This window comes from Mycteria americana, chromosome 9, assembly GCF_035582795.1.
Source record: "Mycteria americana isolate JAX WOST 10 ecotype Jacksonville Zoo and Gardens chromosome 9, USCA_MyAme_1.0, whole genome shotgun sequence".
NCBI classification, from domain to species: Eukaryota; Metazoa; Chordata; class Aves; order Ciconiiformes; family Ciconiidae; genus Mycteria; species Mycteria americana.
In genome coordinates, this window is record NC_134373.1 from 31,670,512 (window position 1) to 31,685,329 (window position 14,818).

General features: G+C 47.3%; 1 protein-coding gene across 1 annotated transcript in view; it reads right to left on the reverse strand.

The window, feature by feature from the left end:
- Positions 1-7,678, reverse strand: part of SEMA5B (semaphorin 5B) — a 276,468-nt gene extending 268,790 nt beyond the window's left edge. The window contains exon 1 of the mRNA XM_075512117.1: positions 7,443-7,678. The gene's annotated coding sequence lies outside the window, so the exon portion shown is untranslated. The remainder of the gene's footprint in view (positions 1-7,442) is intronic.
- Between the last annotated feature and the right edge of the window lie 7,140 nt (positions 7,679-14,818).

Consider the following 14,818-nt stretch of genomic DNA (forward strand, 5'->3'; position numbering starts at 1 on the left):
AGCAATGAGATGAAACCTTCCATTCATAGGATTTAACTACATATTTAGAATTAAGTATGTGAATAAGTGTTTTCAGGGGTTGTAACCTTGCCTCTGCCAGTAATGCACTCTGTGATGTTGAGAAAGTCACGTAAGACCAGACTTTTCACAGATCTCAAAGTCTAATTCGCACTGATTTCAGTCGCTGGCAATCCTACTTGGCGCCTATCTGCATCATTATGTTTCACGATGTCTTTAACAGATGAGCACAAAATTCTCCAGGCCATAGTCCTTTTGTGCCTCAGTTTCTCTCCCTTCTGAATGCTGAGCATGGTTGTCAAAACAGAAATAAGGGTAAGTTGTACTATTATATCACTTGATTATCCTCACAAAGCAGGAACTGTGGAATTCTTCATAATTTGTATTATGTGTTACTTGACATCATCCTTCATCAGTATCGGAACAGTGCATAGTTACAGTGCATAGTCCTATTTTGCTCATGTTAAATAAAGTACATATCTTTATGCCACCACTTGTGAATACACTACTTGTATTCTTTCCTCTGTTGTATTTTATTTTAAGTAGGTGGTTACTAGCTGCAATTACAACTAAAAGCTAAGCTGTCTTAGACTGGAGGAACACCTTGGACACAGGCAGAAACTGAGTCTCAGCTTTGTATTTTTAATGAAAATGCCCTGCATATGTGGAGCGGACCACAAAAAGGTCAGATAGTGAAATATTAAGTGATTTATAAATATAGACTGATTGCCCTGTCCAAACCATGTGTTTAAAAATCTCCTGGCAGACAATCATCTTCAATCAGGAAGAGAGAACAGAGAAAGGAACGTGAGGCAGGGCAGAGGGATCTGTAATCACTCTAACAAACTTTTGAGACCTAGCCAATTTCTCCTTCCCTGGATATATACAGGCTCCAAAACGCATCTCTCTCTACGTTCTTGAATTTACTATCTTATCCTGTCAAACTGAATTATCCAGAGTGAACTTCCTACCCTTTCCTTTCTTGTCTTCTTTTTTCCCCCCTAATCTTTGATCTATTGTAAATCAGCATCATAGGAGATAAACAAGCAACCGTTAGCTGAAACAGCAGGCTAAACAACTTCCACGTGGCCAGGAAACACAGCAAAGCAATTAAACCTGCCCAACAGGCCATCGTAGTCAGCATCCTCTTCCCTTAAGAGGCTGGCCCCAAAGTGTTCCCAGATTTAGTTCCTAATCCTACCTCTGAGTTGTGCAGATGGTCCCAGCACCCACTCAAAACCTCTTCGAAGTTACTAAGAATCTACACAGCCAGGTAAGCTCATTGGCCCCGATTCTGAGGCAAGAATGAGGATGTGGCCAAGGTCTCATGAGAGTTTGTTCCCTGCCCCTTGAGAAGACAGGCACGATCTTGTTTCTCATGTAACTAGTCATAACTGTCACAGCCAGATTTTGGAAACACTAATTCGATCTCTGAGTTAGGCACTTTCATACCACATAAGAAATTTTCATTCTGTTACCCTTTCAAATAAAGTTAAAGCTATTTTTTCATTTTTACTCTACATCAGTAACCTGCACAAGGTTTGCACTTGAAATGAAAAATACTACTTTTAAAATGACAAACACTGAACACAGGACATTCGTTACTACTAAAAAAAGCCCTCTCTGTCTATGGAGGAGCATAATTCATTCACTGGTACACGCACCCACATTTTCTCCAGGGAGTTTCACAAATTCACATGCACTCCCAGCACTAAATTTTGCATTTCAATCTAGGCATTAGCTATAAAAGATGTGTAAAATCTTATGTAGTCAGACAGAAGCTGTTCCCTATTGGCTACATAATAAGCATCTTAGGTGGCTCCAGGGTATAAAATTATTCCAAAAGGGGTGTGGAAAAAATTACACTGCATAAACTGATTCCAGATCCACCTGTTCCAGGTGCCACCACATATATTTTGTTAAAGCCATCTGCTTGTCTTAAAAACTAACAGTTTTTGAAGACTACGGCACAAGCAATCTGCAAAATACACAAACTTCAGAAGCCACAAACCCTTAAACTGCAAATGGCTTATAGATCATCTATGTAGGACTTAGCCTGGCTGTTCTGCAGGACTGCAGACTGCATCCCTGCTTAACCAGCATCAGGGTATGTCCTCCATAGCTCAGAGGGTTCAAGGCTACTGGAGGATCCCTTTGGCATCACCAGATCCTCACATGCTATTCCCAGTTACGGGGGCTGCCTCATGGGTTTGAGTTAGGATTAAGCTTTTGAGTGCAGCACAATATTTGGCAGAGATAAAACTGATGACTATGGTTCTTCTCTGCATGTTGCTACGTCCCAGCTGGTCACGTGTTGCTGCACAATGGATAAAGTCAAACCTTTGAAACTGGCACTCTGCAATTTATTTGGCTTCCAGCAACAGCCTAATAGGGAGTACGTTACATATTGAGACTAGCAAGCCCATAAGCATTTAGCCTGCTCAACAAAGCAGGTGACCCTCAGAGGTCAGACACTGCTACAGTTTGTGTTTATCAGGGTCTGATCATGTAGGGTGCTGTTTCCTGGAGACGCGTTAACAAGAATGAAGAACATGTAGCACCTTGTAAGATCAAGCGCCTTCACAGCAGCTTCTGGGAAGAAAATATCCTGTGCTCTCGCCACAAATGACCCCTTACTGAAAAACAATGAAATTACACAGATGATTTATAAACTCCCAAGGTGTTCACAATTGATTTGGGGATTAAGACTAGTAATCAGCATGTTTACTTATGATCTCATTTAAAGCTCACTAAAAAGCAAATAAAGACACACCAGTCCTTAACCACCACAGTGCTTTGGTATATGCTTAATTATAAGCACATGAATAGCCCTGTCACCAATTCAGAGTCATGCTCTGTAACTTGGTAACATCCTTCACATGCAAATTACCTCCCAGACTTATTACATTCTTAAACAAAACAAACCCGTTTGGTTTGTAGATACATATTTGATAACAGTAATACTTCTAGGGTATCACTACTCATACACTCATCATTAGAAAATCACTGAGTGCTTTTGTGCAGACCTTAAAAATTTGTGCTTTATATGAGTGCTGAAGCAGAGGTAACTTCGGGAGTCACAGTGCTGTAGTCAAGGAGACCTTGCATACTGAAAGTCACAGTTGTGCTGTCGGAGCTCTGCTGCACTTTGCTCACATGGTTTGAGCCTGGGGTAAGGAATAACTGCTATCATGCAGTATTTTTTTGGGAAACAGTAAGAACAGAGGTGAAATAAATACTGAGACTAACTGTGCTTGAAGAATAATTCCAGCAAGCAAGGCACTGTCCACACAAGTTGCAGGCTCAAATACTTGTTGAAGTCTTGTATCTCATATTCAGACAGCTCCCACTGAAACTAATGAAATTTGCCACCATGGACAGAGATGGGATGAGTCCTGGTACTGGGCACGCTGGAGGAGTCAGCAGCCTACAGTGTAAAAGGAAGAGGAACATCCCCTACAATAAGACTAGCCAACGCACTCACTTCAGTGAGTTGTTTTTTTCCTCCTTAAAAAGAAAAAAGGGCAACAGAATGATAACAAAGAACTGTTGACTTGATCCTCAAAGTCAACAACACTCATATTTGGACACAGCCCGTTTCAAGGCACAGGGATAGTGTTGTAATACTCCATGGTTTGTCTCCTGGACTAAATCACAAGGATTCAACCTAAAATAGTGACAGTTCACCTTCACAGTATTCAGTCTGTAAAAGGTAAGTCCATCACTTAAGACTGACTTTGCAATCTCAGCATGACTTGATACTACATATCTGCTGCACAACTAACACCAATGAATTTCACCCCTAGAGAACAATTTTGAATTGCCTCCACCACTATCTGCAGATGATTAAAATTCCCTTTTCCAGTTTTACACCAGAAATTATCTGGTTGGGCATGATCTGAAGCGAGGCAAATCCAGCTGCAGACTTCACACCGGATTGCACCTCAACTCTGGATCTTGGCACTGCCCCGACAGTGGGACACCTTCACATTACTATGATGGACTCCTTATTCCTCACCACTTCCCCACTCTCTTGGGGCCGGTCTGCACTTGCCCCTGCAGCTCTTGCCATGAAGGCAGTGAGCAACACTTAGGAGACGTGACGAAGCTGGAGTCCAGTGCATGGCTGGATGACAGACTGGTCATCCAGCCATGTCATGTCTGACAGACAGTGCGTGGCTGCATTACCAATGACAGACCCTCGGTAAAATTACCCATGGCTCTCAGTAAAAAATGAACTAAGAAATACTATCTAATGATTCCAGGCATATAGATAAATAAAAGGTGAAAGGCTTTTAAATGCATTCTAAAACAAATATTTTATAAGATGGATCAATATATTTCTCTAGGCTGGAAACAAATGAGTTCTCAAAGAAAGTTAAATTTAGAGAAGAAAATGTTTGGGTTTCTTACTATGGAAAACAGTGATGACAATTCCTTGGAGGGCATTTATATGAACAGCAATCCAAAGCTAGGGCTTCATCATGCTCTCCCTAAAATCAGTGGAGTAAGAACAGGTTAAGGTTACTCCTGTCAGCTTACTTAATGTGAACAAAAGTAGCTCTGCAATCAAACAGCATTGTCCTTAATTTCCAAGCTTTCACTGATCAAACCAGCATATGGAAGTGATGAAGTAAAACAATGACAGCTTTGATCCTGCATCTTTTACACAGTCAATTAACCTCCCTGATGTCTTTACAAGGAATCACCTGAATAAGGGCTACCTGATAACACCCTAAATTCCCAGATCCCAGTAGATACAGCATATATCAGTACTGACGGCAGAAAGGCAGCCGCGCAGCGGATTGTGCTGTGGTATTGTTTGATACTGCCCCCTTTTGCCAAACAGCAAGTCAACAGCCTAGACTTCACGCAGAAACTTTTATTTTATTTGTTTTCAGGAAAACATATTCATGCAGATGGTCTTATTTAACCCTAGCATGACTGCTCACATGATTATTAATCCTGGCTAAAATAGAAATCCATTGTTCAAGCCATGTTTAATATCACAGAGTGAGACTGCTCTCCAGGAACATTTCCTCTAACAAGGACCCATCATGTCTCAGCCTAAGTCAAGCAGGACTTTTACAACTGACTCCAAGGGAAGAAGCAAAGACTATAAAGTCTGGGCATATGTTCCCCCACGTCAGCTGTCTCCCTGGAGAATAAAGGGCAATCATACCGGACGACCAAAGCCATTTTGTTTGGGGACTAGTTTCATCTTACTGCAAAGCAACTAAAATCCCACGGCACCACCTGTATTGAGTTTCTGTCAGGCTACACGCATTACTACTGAACCCATCCCCATGCCACCTTTTCAAGTCTATGTGAACTGATCAGGGCCACCTTGTTAAAAGTCATTCCCCACACAGACCCTCATCCCCTACATCTCTTTGTTCAAGCCTTTTGTCTTATGGGGTTGTGCTTTTTCACTCGCTAGATTTTGCACATTTTCTCCTCCCTGGTTGCCCCAGCTCTTTGCGGGAAGGGAGGGAGGTCACGGAGGGCAGCCACTGCCGATTCCATCAGCCTAACGGGCTGGGGGGACAAACAAAGCAAATATCTATATTCTGAATGGTGGGATCTCTCTCCCCCCCATGAATTGAGGATTAACATGTCCCTGACAGGGGAGGACAAAAACTTAATCTCTCTGAGGAAAGAAAGCAAGATAGAGAGAGAAAAAAAAGGAGAAATTGCCTCCACTTCACTGAAAACGGAAGAGGCATAACGTAAAATGCAGAGATCCCCTACTATAGCCTGCCTAGTGCAGAGTCTACTTATCATCCAACCCAGACCGAACAGAAAAGTTTTAGTCCAAAAGGGAGAAAAAATGAAAAAAGATATGGATGATTCAAGTAGCTGTTTAAAAATGAAACTCTATTAAAAAAACTGGTTAAATATCAGCAGGATTTTTCTTTTCCCATTGCTTTCTTCTCTAGAGTTTATGACCAGTTTTCTCCCTTGGGTGCTTACAAATCACACATATAATCAAGAGAGTACTTTTCTGTATGAGTAGCTTGTTCCAGCTACTCTCACTCCTCCTCCTTGCCTTCACTCACCCGGGATCTCTACTGATCTCAAACAGCAGTAAGAATCAAAGCCCATTATAACTTTTAGCTTAGTTGGTTTCTATTTTGTTTGCAGTGCAGTCGGCTAGGGGTCTCAGCCTACCACTGAACCCATCCAGAGGCAAAGAGAGCTAACCTCTTGCCGCTCAGACTATAATTTAGGAAAAGAAGTATTTTCTGTAATGAGAGGGAACACTTGCACAACAAAAAATGAAACTTTACTGTGATCCCAAACCGATATATCCATACATAAATAGTTCAAGGAAAAAAAAAAGAAAAAAAATTAAAACCCAACCAAAAATAAAAATAATAATAATTAAAAAAAACCCCAGGACCTGACATCTACCATGTTTGGAGACCTTTTTTAAGGACAGGAAATTATCTAAGAGTCTAAACTGAGCCAACAGAGGACAGTGAACGTTTAGGACATAGGTACTCCTCTATACTTATGCTCCACCTAAAAGCCCATGAACAGACAGGTTCAGTACCGACTTGGCAAGCACACCTTTTGTTTGTTTCCTCTGAGGCGTAACAGTAAGCGTGCTCCTGGGCAGCACCGGGGAGCAGATGGTAGTGTGGGAAAATACAAATCTGCAACTTTTGGTGTGGGTGCTGGAGCTGGATCGACAAAGGTTGTTTCTGGGAATCCTCCCCCCCCCACCTAAGTTTCTAACAATACACGGAGCTAAGGAGCCGCACAAGGCTCTCTGCTTCCCTCTCCCTCTCCCCTTCGCTTTTGATCTCCATCAGGACGTGAGCTGAAATTTAATGGGCCACCCCTACCACAAAGACAAATTACCATCTGAAAAAAAAAATCATTAATATCCCTCCGTCTAGGCTATCCGGCTTCCCACCACTGCACCGCCTTCCCTCTCGCCACAGCCCCGCTCAGCGGGTTTAGGGAGAGCTGGGAAGGTGGGGGAGAGAGAAAGAGGGAAGAAACCACCTCCGCTGCCACCTCCTAGCTAACGTCCTCTCCAGCGCTGCCGGACTGCAAAAACAGCGACAAAAAAAAGCACCTTTCGCTCCACAGCCCGCGGGGGGCGGGAGGACGGCGCACCGGGCGCCGTGCACAAACACACACTCGCGCCCCGCAGGGTCCCCCGGCCCCCATCACCCCGCAGCGCTGCCCCGGCCGCCGCAGGGCTGCGCCGGGGGCGGCGGAGCCGCGCAGCAGCGCGGGGGTCCCCACCTTCCCGGGATCCCCGTCCCAGCGCCGACCGCTCGCTCCGGCCCCCCGCCAAGTTGGGAAGTTTGCGCGCCCCCCGCCCCGCGGCCGGGCCCGCCGCCCGCCCCCCGGCCCGCCGCCGCGCTGCGCTTACGGGGTGGCCGCCGGGCGCCCGGTGCGGGACTCACCGGCACATCGCGCTCCGGCTGCCGCAGGAGCGGGGGCAGCCGCGGCTCGCCGCGGCTCGGCTCGGCGCGGCTCGGCTCTGCTCGGCTCGGCGCGGGGCGAGCAGGGGAGCGGAGCGGCGGCTGTCCCCAGCCCGGCGCTCAGGGAGCGCCGCCTCGGGCCATGCGAGCGGCTGCGGGCAGCGTCCCCGCGGCGCGGCCGGAGTTGGGACCGAAGTCCTCTCCTGCGCTCCGCTGGCTCTTCCAGGCGGCTCCTATCAGCACGGCTTCAACTCTTTCCATCGGAGACCGGGGGGAGGAGGGGGAGGAGGCGGAGGAGGAGGAGGTAGGGAAGGAGGAGGGAGCTAGGGGCTGGCAGCCCCAACTCGCACTGATGTCAACTAATGTATTCAAAGTTCAACAGGCCATTTCTTCGCAGGCGAATCGCCCTCGCCGCCCTCCCCGCTGCTCGCAGCCAGCCGCCCCGGGCCGGCGGGGGGTCCCGCGGAGCTCGGTGGGGCTCCGCGGCTGGGCCCCTGCGGAGGGGGCCGGCGGGGCTGGCCCGGGGGGGTCGGGGATAGGGGGATGGCACACTTTTCGGAGGGACAGGTTCAAGTGCCGCCGGCGTGGAGAGGGCTGAGGGTGGAGGAGAGGCACCAGCCGAGAGCGAGGATAAGAGCCAGCGGCGGAGCGATATTTGTATTTAAATCCACCCCCTTCCCTCCATGCTGGAAGGGGCAGGGCCGGCAGCGTTGCTGTGGCTGGGGATGGGATGGGATGGGATGGGATGGGATGGGATGGGATGGGATGGGATGGAAGCGGGGCGCAGGGGAGCCGCCGGGCTGGGGCTTGGAGTCGCGCCGCGGACCCTCCGGCCGGGCTCCGGGCTGCAGGGCTGCCGTGCAGACCCCGCGGCAGCGGCCGCCTGCAGCCGCCGCCCGGCAGGGCTTGCAGCGAGCCCTGGGCCGAGCGCGGTCCCCCTGCCCGCGGTTGCTCCCCTCACCCGAGGCCCGGGGCTGTGGCTGCGTCTCCCCGTCGCGATGTCCCCCTGCTCGCCGGGGGCGAACGGGTTCGAAATGAACCCGGGGAGAGAAACGGCAAAGTTTCCTCACGCCGAAGCGGGGACGGCGGCGGAAAATCCGCGGCGAGGCGCGTACGCGGCGCGGAGCGCAAGGGAGAAGCGGCGGCAGCGCCGCCCGCGCCGCGCCGCGCCCGCGGCCCCCCGAGCCCCGGGGCCGGCCGGCAGCGCCCGCAGCTCCGCGCCGCCCGCCGCTGGCCGGGGGCCTCCCGCGGGGCATCGCTGGGGGCGTGGGGGGCTGCATCGAACGTGTGCGTGCAGGTGGCTGAGGTGCCGCGGCGTCCCCGCGGTGATGCAGAGTGCCTGCACGCCGTTAGCGGCAACGGCGTCAAGCTGTAGGATGATCTGTGCTGATGGACAAGCAGCCTGGCAGTAAAAGGATAAAAATACATCTGGGCTGGTTTAGTGACATTTAAAAATGGCAAGATAAGAGCCTCAGTTATTTATCAGCTGAGTGGCCTGCGCTGATGCCGTTGCATATGTATGTGTATGTACATAATGAGGCTGGGATTTTTTTTCTTCTGTAAACCGATCCAGTCATTCATGTTGCCAGTATGTTACAGCTATAAAAAACAGTGTGATTGTATGATGGCTCATCAGTGCTATGACAGCCAGTTGTGGTGGCAGTGGGTGTTCTCCCAATTCACGTCTCAGAGAAGTAACAACACAGATCCACTGCAATGATCATTACACAACACGTAATTATTTGCCTGTTCTTAATTTCTCAGTTCTTCCTTAATCAAGTAACTGTATCACTACATCCATTCACACAGTAACGCATTTTTGGATGCAGCTTGTATGAAATGGTCAATACATTATTTATATGTATAGCATTTTCGATCTGATTTCCATTTTAAAACTCTCACTGGAAAGTTGAGGACAAGTAATGGGTACAAAATAACTGCAATAAATGTATTCTGCTCAAAACTCAAACTCTGGGATAAGCCTCGAGTCAGGCATAGCCTGGAAGCTGCTGAGCAGACTGTCCCACGCACACTGCCATCGCAGCTGCCCCTCTTTTTCCATCCCTAGCTCTTCTGAAGACCTACAGAAAAAAACTCGAGCTGGTTTGTTATGATAGCATCTTCTTAGGGTACTGTCTTGATTTACACGTGAATAGTAAATAACTGTCAAGCTCCTCCGTTTCCCTAATATGCAGCATGATACCTTTCAATTTAGTAAATTAATTTTTAAATAATTATGTACAGCAGCCTAGGTGTTCGAAGCAGAACACAGTGCAGGGCTGTACTGCTGTGCTGGGGAACTATTGGCTTTCTTTTTCTTTCTTTTTCAGTTTTCCTGTAGAGCAGGTGGTTTCGTTATCTACGCCTCAGGGATAAAACACCTCACGAAATGCCACAACTACAGATGTAATTTCCAGAAGACTCAGTTCAACCTTTCTTCCTCCTAAGACTTGCAGATGAGCTACTGAGCATAGTAGCATGAGACCACAGAAACTAAGTTTTTTCCAGTATCTGTCAACACTTAAAGATCTAATGGATAATGCTTTTCTATTAAAGAAAAGATCGAGTGTTTGCCCTAAAATCTTCTAGCATTTTCCTGCTACTATTTTGCCGTTTCCCCCCCAAAGCTGGCAGTACTTCTGTTGGTCACGTGCGTGCATGCATTGCTCAGAGACCCACGAATAAAGGTGCATATAAATTAAAGTCCTGTAATGTTTCCTTGGACACTCAGGTCCTGACACCTTAATGCCATTACACAGCATGACGTCTCCGAAATCACTCGCCAGACAGGGAAACTACTCAAATCCTTTTAGTAAAGGGCTTGTGACGCAAAGCCGTACAGTTCAGATTCTTTGAAAAAGAGAAATGCCATGGCAAAAGTCAGGGTATTGCATGTGAAGTGATCTATATCTATCAAGTGATCTATATCTATATAAGGGATCTATATCAGTCTCCAGATCCTAAGCCTCGCTAGGGAGGCGATGTACCGGATTCCTGTTCGGGGCTTGGCAACGACCGAGCTCTCGGCAAGACTCGTCACAGTTGTTCGCAGAGGTGTTGAACTGCACCTCTGTCCAGAGCCACCTCTGCTGGAGAAACCCCCTTTGCTCTGCTGTTCTCCCGGCTTGCCCCCCCCAGGGAGGGAGGCAATGAGGGAGAGGCGCGGTGCTCCCTGCTCGCTTCTAGCCCGCGCAAAGGGCAGCTTCCCCCAGTCAGGGGGTGTTTGGCGGAGCCCGCCCTCCCCGCCGCTCCCGCCCCGCCGCTCGGGCCGGCTGTTACCACTAGGTGCTGCTAGTGCCTCCCGATGCGCCCCGCGCGGCACCGAGGCGAGGCGGGCCGGCCCGAGCGCAAGCCGGGCTGACGCAGGCACGGAGCCGCGCTGCCCGCGGGGTCACCCGGGGCCAGGGGGGCACCCGGTTAGCTGGGGGGAACCGATCCACGCACAAGGGTGCCTGCACACGGTGTGGGCTCGTGTAGCAGTCGTGTGAGCAGGCTGCGCGGCCAGCCGGCGGCTTGGGCAGCAGGAGCTGTGGCACCGCTTCCCCGGGGGCTGGCTGGGGGAGCGCAGGCTGCAGGGAGTAGGGGTAGCTCCCGTCGCTTGGAGAGCGCTGCCTGGGCCATGGTAGTGCCACTGCCTGCGGGGAAGAGGGGCCACCTTTGCTGCCTTCCAACACAGCGGTGCAGAGCGCTGAGAGGGACGGGGGAGAGTAAAACAGAGCGGTGATGCGAGCTGCAGGGAGGAGGAACAAACCCCAGAGGGATGGGAGGATTTGGGGCTGTAGGGCAGAAGAAGGCAGGATAACAGCTACTGCTGGGTGCTGGTTGGGACAAGGAGCTGCAACTGTAGAACAGAGCTCTGTGGGGTAAGAAGAGATCAGACCTAGGCTTTTTGTGAGCCAGGTCACCCGAAGACAGTACCCCAAATTGCAGCTAGCGTCACACTTTGCAGCCTAACTAGAGCAGGCTGTGTTAGTCTGCATTTGCACACAGAAAATCAATCTGCTTATGACTGAACTGGCTGCGCAGACCTGCTTGAACTCGAGCTGTTCTGGGCATTCAGATAAGCTTTACTGGTAGATGTTCTAGGTGGAGATCTGGAGGAATTCTTGACTCTGGCCTCATTGTCTGGAGGCCAGGCAACAACATTCACCCATGCTTGATCTCTGGACCACGATTCCACAGTAGTAACAGTCTCATTAGAAAAGTAATTTTGCTGTAGATGGCCAGACCCTTTCACATAGACTGAGGGAAGGGGAAAGTGCGTATGTCAGGGGCAAAAATTTTAAATTATGCATAAATTTAGAGCTGTGCACATATGTTCAGCCAATTGCTTCAGTAGCCGACTACAAGTTTTTATTTCCCTGTAGCACTGCAAGGGGAGAAGCAGGGTTGCCATGAGGAAAACAGTCAAAATATATGCAGCAGAATATCTTTATGCTGGTGCAAGTGACTGACCCAAGTGGAGCCCAAACGGCCCTTCTAGGTGGTGCAATGTTTTCTTAAAAGGGGAAAAAAATGCATTTCTAAATACGATATCAGCAAATACTCAAAAGCCACGGCATGTAGCAATAGTGATCATAAGCATTGTCCTGAATACTGAGATCTAGATCTGAAGCCAAATGGCCATTAGCCGTAAAATATATAGGTACATGGCTTTTCTCTTGAATTTAAAATAGGTTGCTAAATAGTTACAGTTGTGGTTTCCCGGCTCAGTCTGCTGGCGACAGTAACATTTTAATTTATACTAAAGAGAAGGCAAAGTTAAATCCATGACATGAACTAAGAGTCAGATGACCTGAAAGCAAGAGATACAAATGAGCTCCCTGGAGAGAAGACGCTGTGATGGAACAAATAGAATAATACAGAGGGATGACTTGACACTATCACCGGAGCGACTGTATTTTACTTCTTTGGAAAGAAATGAAATGAGCTTAAATTGGGACAACTGCTTTATTTTCAGAGAATTACATCTGAAGCCTCTGCTGCCTACAGACAAGTGATATGCAATTGTTTCTCCCCTTGAAGCCAGGTACTATTAATTGCCAATTTTCATATGTCACTCGACATGATGAAGTCAGCAAATGTCATCATACTTAATAGAGGCAGGCCTGGGTATTCCCACTGAGTCTCAGAGAAGGAGAAAGTTCCCTGTTTGCAGACAAAGACTCATGTAACATAAAAGTTGAGTTAACTCTATGATATACCAGGAGGGAGGGAATGTTAAGCTGAGATACTTGTCATTGCCCAGTAAGCATCCACATTTCGGTAACATATACAGCACCTAGCAGTCACCTATTTGTTGGCAAATAAAAGGAGCAGTGAAAAATTAGTTTTTAACAACATCATTAGGAGGTTTGATACTACATCAGAAACTGCTCCCCCCCCCCTCCAGTTCTGAGCCTAGAGTCTGTGTTTATTGCAAATTACTTCTGCCTTGAGACTGGAAGTGTAAAACCTAGCACTGAGCACCTTTATGGTGCTCCTAGATATATATTATCTGAGGGATTGAAAACTTCCTTGGTAAATACAAGTGGGATTTTTTTTCCCTGGGGAGTATAGGTACCTTTACAATTAGACTTAAGCTTTAACTTAAAGACATGTTGTTTGCCACATCAGACGTCTCACTGAACGCTCTGTACAAGAACCAGATTTGAATGGAAAGTGAATTCAGGACTGTTGACAGCTTATCTACTGAATTCATAACCAACCTTAGGCAATTCAGCTGAAAGATGAGCTCAACACTGCGAGTTCCCATTACAACCTTTGCAGTATCTTGCCCTATTCTAATTTTCCTTCAAACAGCTACATTAAAAAGCTTTACAGGAGCCCACTTATACAACAAACTGTTATGTCCAGTGAGCTGCGCTCTACTGAAAAGTCTGGGTCTAAATGTGAGCAGGTTTTGAAAGTATTAGCGTTCCTTCCTCCACCCGCTTATGTGATGACCAATGTCTTGATAATACAGCTTGCAGTGTCTGGTTTGGAAAATGCAATTCTCAGTGTAGTGGGGATGTGAACATGCTGGTAAAACCGAATGTCTGTTCAGCAGATTGTAATTCTCCTGTAGTATTTGGAACTCATGACCTGGAAAGCCATTCTGAGGACTTAAGAAGTTCATAGCACTCAGTTAATACAGTGTCCTTCCATACCTGCATGCTTTTAATGAACTTAACTAAAAACCATACTGTACCTACTCAGTATGTGATATTCAGATGCTTATAATTCAAATCAAAACCAACTGACTTTCAAATCTCACCCACTTTGGCTGCAGGGCTGTTTAAACTAAAAGGTCAGGAGGAAAAAAAATATTTCTTAAAATGAAACTTTTTTAGTGCTCTAAATCAAGATACGAACTGCTTTTAAAAGCATATTTTCATCTTCAGACAGAGACCAATTAGTTTAAATTTCAACCCTCCATTTTGCAGATTTTCAGATAGGTATTGAAAATAAGGGCTTAGAAAAGAAACTGTATTATAGCTTCACCTATAATGGTTGTGACCGAGTGACAAAGTCTTTCCTCTCATAAGAAAGAGGCTCATTGGAACTGATGCAGACAGATCCATGATCTTTGGGAAAACATGGTTTCAAATTCCTAGACAGCGTAGGTACAATTTCACAGGTTGAGACATTTCTCAACAACAAACCTGAAATGTAACCCTAAAGCCTGCTACTTTAGGAGAACGTAGCTTAGATCTGCACGTTGTAGCCATGTTCCCTCCTGAACTGCAATGTACCCCTTTGTGACTTGGCAATGCAATGGAAGGCCCCACGCTAGGGAAACCTTGTGAAATATAAAGAGAGCCCTCTCTGCCCTCTTCACTGCCTGATTCATTGAGGGAAGGTGGCTTCTTCTCTCCCACACAAAGACAAGGGTGGTGGAAGCAGTTCTGTGGTGAAAGGGAATCTTGGGCCTAGGCTGAGCTGTCCTAAGAAGAGCTAGTAATATGTGGAATATGAATATTCATTGTTATTTTGTCATTGGTAAACCTAAACACCAGGAAGAGGTTGGGTTGGATGTTACTACAGTGTGTGGCCTGGTTTTGTTAAAGAAAAAAGTTGGAAGAGACAGCTACCTTTTTTCTTGCAATACCTTAGCAAAGAGATTGTGGGATACTGCAAACATTGCATTAACAGAAAGCTAAGAACACTGTCGCGTTAGACTGTACACTGCACTGCTTCCTAACAGAGAGTGTCTGCTTCCCTTCACCAGCACAGCCAGGGATGTCAATAGAGAAAAATGATTGCAGCAGAGTGGGCTAGTGCACTAAGAGAGAAGCTTTCTCCTTTGCATTTTCAGCAATCAAAACCCCTATAACTTCTTCTCCAAAACATCACATCCTTCCTTCAGCTTGGCCACC